General features: G+C 35.7%; 1 pseudogene; it reads left to right on the top strand.

The window, feature by feature from the left end:
* LOC122728886 overlaps positions 1 to 10384 on the top strand; it is a 49212-nt pseudogene extending 38828 nt beyond the window's left edge.
* The last annotated feature ends 2961 nt before the right edge of the window (positions 10385 to 13345 follow it).

The raw sequence follows: 13345 nt of genomic DNA, 5'->3' as shown, positions 1-13345 counted from the left end.
TAGTAAAAAAATGAAAGAAAGAAAAGGGAAAAGAGAGGAAAGGAAAGGAAAGGAAAGGAAAGGAAAGGAAAGGAAAGGAAAGGAAAGGAAAGGAAAGGAAAGGAAAGGAAAGGAAAGGAAAGGAAAGGAAAGGAAAGGAAAGGAAAGGAAAGGAAATAGTATGTCAATTGTCACTCAGAGTTCATCAGTTCTCTCTCTGGAGCTAGATAGCATTTTTTTCATAATTAGTCCTTTGAAATTTTCTTGGATCATTGTATTAATCAGAGTAGGCAAGTCTTTAAGAGTTGATCATCATTGCAACATTGTTGCTAATTGTGCACAATGATCTTTTAGTTCTTTTCATTTTATTTTGCATCAATTTGTATAGATCTTGCCATGTTTTTCTGAAAACATTTCTTTCATCATTTCTTAAAGCACAAACTCCATTATAATCGTATGCTTCAACTTATTCAGTCATTTCTCAATTGACGAGCATCCCCTTGATTTTCAATACTTTGCCATCACAAAAGAAGTACTATGTATATTTTTGTACATATAAGTCATTTACCTTTTCATTTTCTCTCTGGGAAAAAGATGTAGTAGTGGTACTGCTGTGTGATGATTAAAAATTTCGAAGATACATACTTTCTGGGTAATTAAATCATTTTATTAATAAGGCCATCACATTTCTTAATAAAAGCATGTTTATTTGGCCATCTCTCCTAGACCAAAGACCCCTTATAGTGATGGGTTCACAGTTTATATGTCCTTCAAAGAATAGGTGAAACTGAGGGGTCCCAATTAACTCTGATTGGTTAACACAATGGGAGATGGGCTATATTAAACTGAGGGTCTTGGGTTATGTGATATGGATCACACAAATCTTGGTCAAAGAGACATCAATTTCTGTATCACTTGTCTGACTAAAGGGAGACTCAGAACTTCCACAGATATGTCTGAGCAAACACAATGAACAGAAATGCACCCATTAATCCAAACTTAGAATTTCTTTTACTTTCTGATTAGATCTTGGCCTATGTAAATGTTTAAATTTATTATTTTAATGCTATAGAAATCAAACTATCAAATGAATAGAGACAATAACAAAAGATATAATAGATAATTCTGATTGCATGAAATTGAAATGTTTCTGTACAAGACAAAATTAATACATCTAGGAAAAGAAAGGATGAATTCCCACTTAAAAACATAATTTTAAAATCCTAAGAAAATAGCACAGAGCTCATTATTTAAATACCAGAAGAGACTCTAGTTGATAATACTACTAGGTATAGATGTATATTTTAAAGTAACTAAATACATTTGACCAGTAGACACTCAATCTGTTCTGCTTTATTATCTTTCCTGGAAAGGTACAGATCTGAATCCCTCCTATAATTATCTCATTTCTATCCTGGTAGAGTGTTCATTGGACACTGTTCTCTTTTCCCTGCTGTTTTAAAACTCTGCCTAGAGTTTTAATAAGCTATCTCTTATTGCAAAAATTAGCCACCTTCTTTGATCTAGAGAAAAGATTAAGTTCCTCTAGTTGATATTATTCCTTCCTCTGCTGTTCTAGTGGGTTTATAGTACAAAAAATGTATTAGGACAATTATTATAGCTCTGAGCCCCCAGTTGGGAAAAATACAGATATTCAGGGGAGGTTTGATTCTCTGGTCTGGAATAAATTTATATTTATCCATATTTAGCTCATGGTTTCTTCATTTTTGTTGCAAAAAACAGGGTGCAGGGAATATTTAATTAAAAATATCAGGCAGCATATATTATCGTGTCTGCCATGGGACAAAAGTGAGGAGGTAAATTTAGGAAAAGGGAAGGCACTTTTTTGGTGGGGGAGGGGACTCATGTCAGTCCTTGCAGAGGTATCAACTTCATTCCAAGTCATCTGTTTCAAGATGCATGTTGCAGGCAAATAATTCACCTTATTCTCCCCATTATCTGCCACAACTCAGGTATTATTTCACTTTCTCCTTTCAGTTTCTCTTTTGAACTGTTACCACTATGCCACCAATTCTTTCTAGCTTGGCCTTATTATTTACTAGAAGAAGATGGGGATTCAAACCCTAATGAAAAAGTTGATGTTGTTTGGGTTTTGAGGACTCATTTTTTTTTCTTATTATTTCATATCTCAAAGGCTATGTGTATCCCTAGTTTAGGATTTAGGGGTTGTTTCAAAATGTTTTTGACAATGTTCACACCAACTCAAAGCTGTAACAATATCATAAATATGCTTATTTTCCCATAGCCCCTCCAAAAAATGTCATCCTCCTTTTTGTGATTTTTTTTGAGATCATTGGTTTTTTTTAATGGTTTTTTTTGGGGGGGGGGCAATGCGGGTTAAGTGACTTGCCCAGGGTCACACAGCTAGTAAGCGTCAAGTGTCTGAGGCTGGATTTGAACTCCAGCCTTCCTGAATACAGTGCTAGTGCTTTATCCACTACACCACCTAGCTACTCCCTGTGATTTTTTTTTTAATTTAATGAGCTTGAAGTGGAATATGTTATTTAATTTGCATTTCCTTAATTATTAGTGATTTGTGGACTTTTTCATATGACTCTTGATAACTTAGAAATTGTTCTTTGAGAAATGCCTGTTCATATACCCTTTATGATTGATGTGAAATGGTCCTTGGTATTATATATTTGAATCATCTTATCAGATATCAGATCTTAGAGTAACTTGCTGCAAGTATTTTTTCCAGTTAATTGGTATCCTCTAAGTTTTGATTGCATTAATTTTGTTTATATAAAACTTCAATTTTGTGCAGTAAAAATTATCTCATTTATCTCATGTTTATCTCCATCATTTCATCATGGACTCTTCTCCGACTGACTGTTTTGATGCATGTCTTGCTTTTCTATTTTCTTCATAATATGTTTTTGTTTCCCTCTTTTCTCTCTTCTCTCTAAGTTTAGATTTCACATCTATACTTACAAATAATTTTGTAGAATCCCTTCTTTTCCTTATTTGCAAATAATTTATATAATATTATAATTATGTGTTCTTTAATAGGATTCACTTATGAATATATCTAGTCTTGTTTCTTTTCCTTTTTTATATTATTTGTAACTTTGTCAATTCCTTTCTTTCTTTCTTTCTTTCTTTTTTTTTTTTGAGAATGAACTGTTTATGATTCCTATTTCTTACTCTGTTAATCTGGGCATTTTGTATCTTTGTCAGTATTTACCCATTTCATTTAAATTGCCTTTTCATTGACCTCTCATTGGACAAAATAGTTTCTAATAATTTCCTTTATAATTTATTTGTTATGAATCATCCTTTTTAATTTTTGGCACTGATAATTTTGTTTCCCTCTTTTACTTAAAAAAAACCCCTAGAACTATCTAAAAGTATGTACCTTTTATAGCTCCTATTTCTATTTATTTAAATGTATTTTTGCTATAATTTTGTAATTCTCTTCTTTAATTTTGTTAATTTGTGTTTACTTCTTTTATATGGCTTGTCAGTTAATAGTCCTAGAACTTGGGTCCTAGTTACTCATTGTCCCTAAAAAAAATTTAGTTTGTATTGGTGTACTTGTTTCTTTTATCATCAGCATATTAATGACTCCTGTCTGCTGACTGTGGAACTTTTCCTCAATGCTATCACTTTCCTAACCCCCCAAGTCCTTGCTTGACCTTAGATGTATATCTGTACTCCTGTCATCTCCTTTGTAATACCCCGTTTTGTCTCCTTATAGGCTCAACATATTAATAACAATTCACTGCCATTCATTTTACTCTTTGCTTTACTAAGTACACATACATAATGAATGTAATCCCCCATTGTGATAATGGGGAAAAAATATATAACATCCATGTATATGGATGACATTTTCTTTTTTTTCTGGAATCTTTTTTTTCCCCCAAGAATACAGAACTCATTACTTTTCTCTCATAATATTTTATGTTGAGTGAAGAAGCAATCATAAATATCCCTATATTCTTGTATATATATATATATGTATATATGTATATGTATGTATATATGTGTATATATATTATGTACTTCTGCTGAATAAATTCTAAGACCAGCAAAATTGGTTAAAATATATAAATATAAAAATATATAGTATTACGTTTTTTACTGCCACATCATATTGTTGATATACGTTGATCTTGAAGTCCGCTAAAAGTCAGATGCTTGTGTGATCAGCTAATGATACATCCCCCATCTTATACTCTTAAAGTTTATTTTTGAATCTAAATTAAAGTATAGTTACAACTATTAAGTTTCCTATTGTATTCATATTGAAGTATGTTGATATATTTTTGGATCCTTACTGTCACCCAACATGTTAGCTGTGTCTCTATGGCTTATATCATCTGAAAATGTGATAAGGATGCTAGCTATATTTTATTCCAAGATATTGGAGGTATAAAAAACATCTGGGCACCCCATTAGGGTTTTTTCATGTTCATGATGAAGCATCAATGTCTACATATCCCTAACACAATTAATTTCCTAGCCTTGATTTTTCTACCTTATCAGAATAACTTGACATTTTGTCAAATACTTGTTAAAATCTAGGCAGATAATATTTTGGGCATTCCCATTATCCATTAATCTTAAAGGCGGAAATGAGGCTAGTTTGACATAGAATATTGTTGATGAAAGCATACATACTGGGTCTTTTACAAGACCAAGTCTTTTCCCCCCATTTATTTAGAATGTTATTTTTTCTCAATTACATGGGAAAATAATTTTAATATCCATTTTTAAAACTTTGTTCTCCAAATTCTTTCTTCCTCCCTCCCCACCCCAAGATGTCAAGCTATTCAATATAAGTTATACATGTGCAGTCATGCAAAACATTTCCACATTAGGTTGTGAAAAAAAACAGGAAAAAATCCTCAAGAAAAATAAACTAAAAAATATAATTCAATTTGCATTCAGACACCATCAGTTCTTTCTCTGGAGATGGATCACATTTTTCATCATAAGTCCTTTAGAGTTGTCTTGAATCATTGTATTGCTGAGAACAGCAAAGTCATTCACAGCTGATCATCTTACAGTGCTGCTGTTACTTTGTATACAGTACAATTTTCACTTTGCATTAGCTCATGTAAGTCTTTCCAGGTTTTTCTGAGAGCAGCCTGCTCTTCATTTCTTATAGCACAATAGTGTTCCATCAGAGACACACCCCACCATTTGTTCAGCCATTCCCCAATTGATGGCCATCACCTCAATTTTGAATTCTTTGCACTAGAAAAGAGCTGCCATAATTTTTTGTACATAAAATGACCAAGTCTTTTAAAGTATTCTTACATTTAACTAGCATTTATGCGGCTACTATGTGTCTAGCTCTGTGCTAGGGACTAAGGGTACCAAGAAATGAAAATAATCCCTGTCTTTAAAAATCTTGTGGTTTGCTGGGGGAAAACAACGTATATAGATATGTCACTGAGTCCGTCAATAAAGATTTATTAACTACTTACTATTGCCAGCTATTGTACTAAGAATGGGGGATGCAAAGAGAAGAAAACATTAACTATTATTAGTCAACTAATTATTTCTTTAAAAATATGCTTTGTAATTTTGACAGGAGCCAACTGCATAAGCATATAGCCATAAAACAAAAGTAACATCAATCTTCTTCTCTAAGCAGATCATATTACTGAACTCAAATAAAATAAATGTGAAATACAGCTTTCAATATACAGATAACATTAACATATGGCCTCATCATGTCTAAAATAAGCTTATTAAGTTTATTAAAATAAGCACATATTTTTTTGGACAATTGTTCCATGTGTGATTTTAAAGAAAGGTCATTTGCTATAGCTCAACAGGATTGATGATACTTTTGTAACATAACCTTGCTCTACCTCTCGTTAAATACAATACCCTAAAGGTTCTGGGGATGGAATTGATGTATCTGAGATGTTATCCAGTATGTACTCTTATGCTATTTTTGTAAACTGCTTTCATCACACTCAGAAGGATTTATCAAGATGCTTAACTGTTGTGAAATTCAACATGATTTCTTAAGGGTGCAATCTGAGCCTGAGTTATATGATCTCCTCTTAATACTGCTACATCAGTGTCTCCACTATTGTAATTCTTTCTGGATTCCTCTTTATTCAACAGTTGCTGTACAAAATGGGACACAAAACAAATGTGCGTTGTGCTCTAAGATTACTCCATATCACATACATTTACCCTGGGCAGGAAGAAAGAAAATCTACAGTCCCTGTTTCTAAAGATGGATCATTTCAGGATGAATGGTAGTTTGTACTCTGTCTTTAAAGTGTTAGTTAAAATCATGATTTCAGCTCAATTCCATAACGATAAGGCATATGTTTATCTCCTTTCTGTTTTGCACATACACGTAACTTTATTTTGGCTCATAAGGATGATGAATTGTCTTGTAGGAAATATAATTTTAACTAAAATTTTAAAATTAAAATGTATAACAATTCTGAAGTAAACATTAAGAATTCCTAAGGCACCTACAATTCATTCTTTTGTACATTATACAAAATTTGTGGCTAGATTGTTAAGAAACAAGATGTTAACAAGAGAAATGCATATTTAAACCATAAACCACATACAGATCAGGTATGAATAATATTTAAAAATGGATTCTTGCTAATGTAAGAATTGTGAATACAAACTTCAGACTTATTTGATCTTGTACTTCATGGGATTCTTAGATGCTGTGTGGGAAAACAATTCTAGAAATTCCAGATAAAATGCTGCTATTGGTCTAGGTAGAAGAAGGATCCTAGAACGACATCATCACCATCATCACCACCGCCACCATTATCATCATCATCATTATCACTAGCATTTATATTGTACATTAAGATTTTCAAAGTATTTTGAAAATATCTTATTTAATATTTATAACAAACCTAGGGGGTAGGTGCTATTATAATTCCCATTTCATAGATGATGAAGCTAAAGCACACAGAAGTTAAATGACTTTTCTAAGTTTGTGCCACTAGTTGTCCTTTGTTCTCAAAGAGGACCAAAAATGACATCATTATATTAGAGTCAAGTTACAGTGTGTTGACTCTGGCTGATCAGACCAAGCTCAGAATGCTCTACCACAGGTTGGGCACTGATAACCATGTTAACATTTCGATTGGATTCTCTAAATTTGTACATCTCATGTTTCTTTGAATTATTTCAAATATGCTTTGCTCATAGAGAACAGCACTTACTCTGATGAGGGTATGCCACGCTGGGTGGTCTTGTGTTAGTGTCTCCCATGTCATGCATTCAATACCAAAGTTCTTAAGAGAGACCTCAAAAGTGTCCTTATATAACTTTTTCTGACTATCATGTGAGTGCTTGCCTTTTGTGAGTTCTTCACAAAATAGTCTTTTAGGCATAGGTAGATTTGTCATTCAATGTGGCCAGCAGTAGAGTTTGAATGTTGGCAGCTTAGCCAAAAAGAGGACCTGAGTGTCTGGCTTCTTATGCTGTCAGGTGTTCTTCAAAATCATGTTAAAACAATTAAAATGGAATCGATTCAGTTTCTTAGCATGGTGCTGGTATACTGTCCAGGTTTCACAGGCATACAGCAATGAAGTCAGCACAATGGCTTTATAGACCCTTATTTTGGTAATCAGTCTAATAATACCTCTTCTCTCCCAAACTTTCCTTCATAGCCTCACAAATGCTGAGCTATCTCTGGCAATGTGTGCATCAACCTCATTATCAATGTGTACATTCCTGGAAAGTAGACTACTAAGGTAAGTGAATTTATCCACAGTATTCAAAATTTCTTCATTTTATGTAACTTATGGTTCCAAGTATGGATAGCATGGTGCTGGCTGATGGAGCATCTATGTTTTCTTGGTGTTAATTGTTAGGCCAAAATGATCCCAAATAGCAGAGAATTAGTTCACACTTTGTTGCATCTCAGCTGCTTGGAGTGCACAATCATCTGCAAACAAAAAATAATGCACAGGGGCAGCTAGGTGGCGCAGTGGATAGAGCACTGGCTCTGAAGTCAGGAGTACCTGAGTTCAAAGTGTCTGAGTTCAGACACTTAACACTTATTAGCTGTGTGACCCTGGGCAAGTCACTTAATTTCAATTGCCTCACTAAAAAAAAAATAAATAAAATAATGCACAAACATTCCCTCCACTTATACAACTATTAAGTCTCTGAGGCCAAATGTTTCAGTGTTTGTGCTTAACAGAGTCCCAAGTTTGGAAAGGTGAGATTCCCTTTAATGTATATTTGGTTGCTAATATGTATTTGATTTTTGACACAGCTGAGAGTTGGGTACAGGTAGACACCAAACATAGAAAAGGAGCCCTGAAAAGGACTCAGCAAGCCATCACACCAGATTTGCTATAACTCCCTCAACACACCATACACTACAGCATGTGAAGACTTTTTCCCAGTTATCTTGTCTTTTGCCCTGCCACTGAACTTCAATGAGTGAGAGCCTGATCACTTGCAAAACTCTGCCTCACTTAAATCCAATAAACAATCAAGTCAAGATATCACCTGTGATGTTACTGGCTGTCTTAGAAAATGAAGGATGAACAACACTTGTTTCCTATAAAAACTGTGAAGACTCTGATAGAATATTTAGAAATATTGAAGAAGCATATACTATCACTGAAAAAAAATTCTTTTATTTTATCTTGATGCTTTTGAACAAATCTTATGAATTGAGCCCGGAATTGAACCACAGAAAACAATACTAACCTCCTAGATTGTTTTGGGGAAACTATAATTCTATCTCAATGTCCCTAAACATATTTTTTAGAAGAAAAAGGTCCATTGTTTTACCATCAGTATGTTGCCAGCAATACTATATGGCTTCAAGTTATGGAGCCATATAGTCTATGAAGAATTGAAGTCGAGGAACACTTAAAACATAATGGCGAGGCATATGATTGACACTCTCAACAACAAAATAACAACAAGGAATTGTTCAGCAAAATATGTTAAAATGATATCATCAAAGAAACATAATACAAAAAGTAGATGAGTTGGTCACAGAGGGATGAATGTGAGGGAGTGAGGGATGAATGATGGGAAGTCAAACTTTTTACATTGGTATTAAATGTCAAAAAAACAGAAAGAAAATCTAGGCATGTTAGGTAATGTTACTGTAATATATTCATTGGATGACATAGCAAGCTTTTTTGGGGGGGTGGAGCAATGAGGATTAAGTGACTTTCCCAGGGTCATACAGCTAGTAAGTGTCAAGTGTCTGAGGCTGGATTTGAACTCTGGTCCTCCTGAATACAGGGATGGTGCTTTATCCACTATGCCACCTAGCTGTCCCCTTAATAAATGCTTCTTGACTTGAGGACATTAAAGAAATTCACAGAAAGCAACCATTATTGGGTTGCTATTTGCTTGGTTGGAAGCAAAATCCACATTATTGTTATCACAGACTCATTTGAGTGCCAACTTAAGGGGTTTTATATGTATATATATATATATATATATATATATATATATATATAGAGAGAGAGAGAGAGAGAGAGAGAGAGAGAGAGAGAGAGAGAGAGAGAGAGAGAGAGAGAAGTAGTAGTAGTAGTATGCTTCTGCCAGTTGTGGACGACCATGCATCAGCGCCTTGAAGAACCACAGGCCACAGTGTGGCTGTGCAGTATGATACAGGAGCCACATCAGAAAACTGTGCTCTCTGTTGTCTGTCAGTTCCTAAGTCTCATTCATTTTTCTTCCTCCAGAGCTTGGAGGCTCATCTCAGCTGCGTGCAAGCTGCTCCTGAGTACTGAATTCCATTGGGCGCGGTCCTTGGTCATCTCCTCCCAACTGCTGGTGTCTATTCCCAGAGCCCTCAAGTCTCTCTTGCATACATCTCTGTAGTGAAGCTGGGGGCGTCCAGCAGGTCTTTGGCCTGAGGCTAACTCACCATAGAGTAGGTCTTTAGGAATGTGCCCATCTTGCATGTGGTACACATGATCAAGGCAGTGCAGCTGTCTTTGCTTCAGTAGTGTGTAGATGCTCAGAAATTGTGTACGTTGGAGCACTTCTGTGTTGCTGATCCTATCTGACCAAGATATGCCAAGGATGTGCCGAAGGCAGAGCATGTGGAAGCTGTTAAGCTTCTTCTCTTGTCTAGTGTATGTAGTCCATGTTTCGTTGTCATACAGTAAGGTACTCAGGATGCATGCGCTATAGACGGCAAATTTGGTTTGTCTTGTCAGTTTACTGTTTACCCAGACACACTTGGCAAGCTTAGACATGTTTGAAGAAGCTTTCCCAATCCTCTGATTGATCTCAGAATCAAGTGACAAATTGTCTTGATGTCTTTGGGAAGAGGACCAGCAAAATGAATGACTGGTTTGAAGCCAAGTGCAGTGAAATGAATCCTGTCGTTGAATCCAAGCGCAGCGCACTCATTGAATACAAACGCTCTCCAAATGAAAGTGCTCTTTAGAAACTATGTGCTGTGAGAAGAAATGCTCAGTGAATCGCGAGGCAGTGTGCGAATGAATATTGGGTTGAGCTCAGTGAAGGAATACAGGTTGCTGCTGACATGGAAAACATCAGAGGAATATACAAAGGCATCAAGAAAGCTTGAAGACCCACTCAGAGCAAGACAGCTCCCCTCAAGTCTGGCAATGGAGAGTACATTACGGACAGAGTTAAGCAAATGGAAAAGTAGAGTACTTTTCTGAGTTGTACACCATCAGAAATTCTGTCACAGAATCAGCTTTAAACATCATGGAGTCCTTCCCTGTACTACAGGAGTTGGACAATGTACATACAGTTGAGGATCTTGAGAATGTAATTAGCTTCCTAAGATGTGGAAAAGCTCCTGATGCAGATGGTATCACAGTTGAATTCATCAAATGCTCTAAAAACGTTTTCTTAAAACCCCTGCATGAATTGTTGTGCCTGTGTTGGAAAGAAGGTGAAGTGACACAGGATATATGTGATGCCCGTATAGTTACTCTTTATAGGAACAGTGGAGACAGGAGTCACTGTAACAACTACATAGGAATTTCACTTCTCAGTGTCATTGGGAAGATGTTTGCCAAAGTCATCTTGCTTAGACTGTGTAAACTTGCCGACCATGTTTACCCTGAATCCCAATGCGGCTTTTGAGCAGGGAGGTCAACAATTGATATGATTTGCTTACTTCTCAAACTGCAAGAAAAGTTCAGAGAACAAAGAAAACCCCTCTTCATTGCCTTCATAGACCTGACCAAAGTGTTTTATATGGTTAACAGAGAAGGTCTTTTTTATTTATTTATTTATTTTTGCTGGGCAATGGGGGTTAAGTGACTTGCCCAGGGTCACACAGCTAGTAAGTGTCAAGTGTCTGAGACTGGATTTGAACTCAGGTACTCCTGAATCCAGGACCAGTGCTTTATCCACTGTGCCACCTAGCCGCCCCCTAGAGAAGGTCTTTTTGAAATTCTCTTGAGAATTGGTTGCCCTCCTAAACTCCGTAGCCTGTTGGCTCCTTTCATTGCAACATGCAGGGTGTTGTCCAGTTCGAAGGTAACACCTCTGAAGCATTCAGCATAAACAGCGGAGCCAAGCAAGGATGCGTGCTAACTCCCACGCTATTTGGAATTTTCTTCTCCATGCCATAATGTCATGCTTTTGGTTCGTCAACTGATGGCATCTATCTGCATTCCCGGTCGGACGGAGGTCTGTTCAACGTTTCAAGTCTGAAATCCAAAACCAGAGTGAGAGGTAGCACCCTTAGAGACCTGCTTTTCTCCAATGATGCCTCACTTGCCTATCCCTCAGAGTGTGAATTACAGACCTTGATGAATCACTTCTCCCAAGGTTGCATGGACTTTGGCCTAACCATTAATCTTAAAAAGACAAAAGTCATGTGTCAGGGTGCTGTATCACCTCCATTGATACACATCAATAGCTACCGGTTGGATGTTGTAAGTCAATTCTCATATCTTGGCTCTCTCTCTCTCTCTCTCTCTCTCTCTCTCTCTCTCTCTCTCTCTCTCTCTCTCTCTCTATATATATATATATATATATATATATATATATATATATATATATACATATATTATATATATGCACACACATAGCTAAAATTCTAGCTGTACTGTCTAAAATGTATAATAAGTGGTCGCCAATAAATTATAAGCTTTAGCAAGAGTTAGGCTTTTAAGCATTTATTAAGGAGAATAAGAATTTGGTAAAGAGAGAGAGAAAGGCCTAGATTCATCTATCTCTTAAAGGGAGAGAACATTCCTAGCTCCCTTCTCCACCAGAGTCCAAAGGAAAGAGAGCGAGCCAGCACACCAGCATTTCCCTTCTTCCTCCCACAAGCAAACGTTACTTCCTGATGCCAAAGAAAAGATGCATGGTCCTTTAAAGACTTTGAAAGTCTTTTCTCAGATGTCTTCTGGGTGTAGTCATGGAATGGATGTCTTTTCAGGGGTTGATGTGTGGATGCTGGTAATCAGCGAGGAAAATTTCCTACAAAATTGAGCTTAACACAACTTTAAAATAGCTTTGTCAATAATCAAATCAAACAATGAAAGTTCTCAAAAACATGTCTAAAGGAATTCAGAATCTTAGTTGTTACACATGAAACATATAATAAAACAAAAATTGAAACATTCTCAAAAATTTCATATTACTATAGTCCCTCCTTGTGGAGGGTAAATTGAGAAGAAAATTGCTGCAATATTAATTTTTTAAAATAATTTTTATCTTTTTTCATCACTTTTTGCATCATCTACCTAATTATCCTCATGCCATTATGAGAAAGTAAAAAAAAATCTAATATAATTGGTAACAGATGTCAAGGCCAAATTCAACACCATATTTATCATGACACCTGAGATAATTATGTGGGTTACCATAAAAGAACAGAGAAATGATGGGATATGAGCATTCCCACACTTGAGTAATATATACTGCCCATGCAATATGCCAGGGTTAAAATAGGTGGATGGAATATATGTCCATGCCACTGAACATATTGGAGGAAACTGAGTCAGAATTAATCAGATGCATGGGATTAAAATGTCCATGGCATCAGGCATGTAGGAGGGGGCATAGAAGCCTGGTTATACCTTGACTTCATGCATGTCTCCCCTCATGTGACAGTTCAGTGTCTGCTCTTGCATGTATTCCTCTTGTGTTTGGATGGCATCTTGACCAACTGGCATCTGATAACTCAGAATGAAAGCAATTAATGTCTTAAATGATAAGTTCCCATAATCCAAGTCTCTTATGGATTTAAAAATTGATGATGATAAATGATCGCAAAAAATATGAATACATCTTGACTCAGAGTATAATATATAATCATGGAACAATTTTAAATAAACCCCCCCCCTTTTTTTTTACTAAGTACACATTTACTTTTGTGAAAAATCAGAACACATTTAAATAGAAGTTAAAACACAAC

Source organism: Dromiciops gliroides, chromosome 5, assembly GCF_019393635.1.
Source record: "Dromiciops gliroides isolate mDroGli1 chromosome 5, mDroGli1.pri, whole genome shotgun sequence".
NCBI classification, from domain to species: Eukaryota; Metazoa; Chordata; class Mammalia; order Microbiotheria; family Microbiotheriidae; genus Dromiciops; species Dromiciops gliroides.
This window is presented reverse-complemented; position numbering and strand designations above follow the sequence as displayed.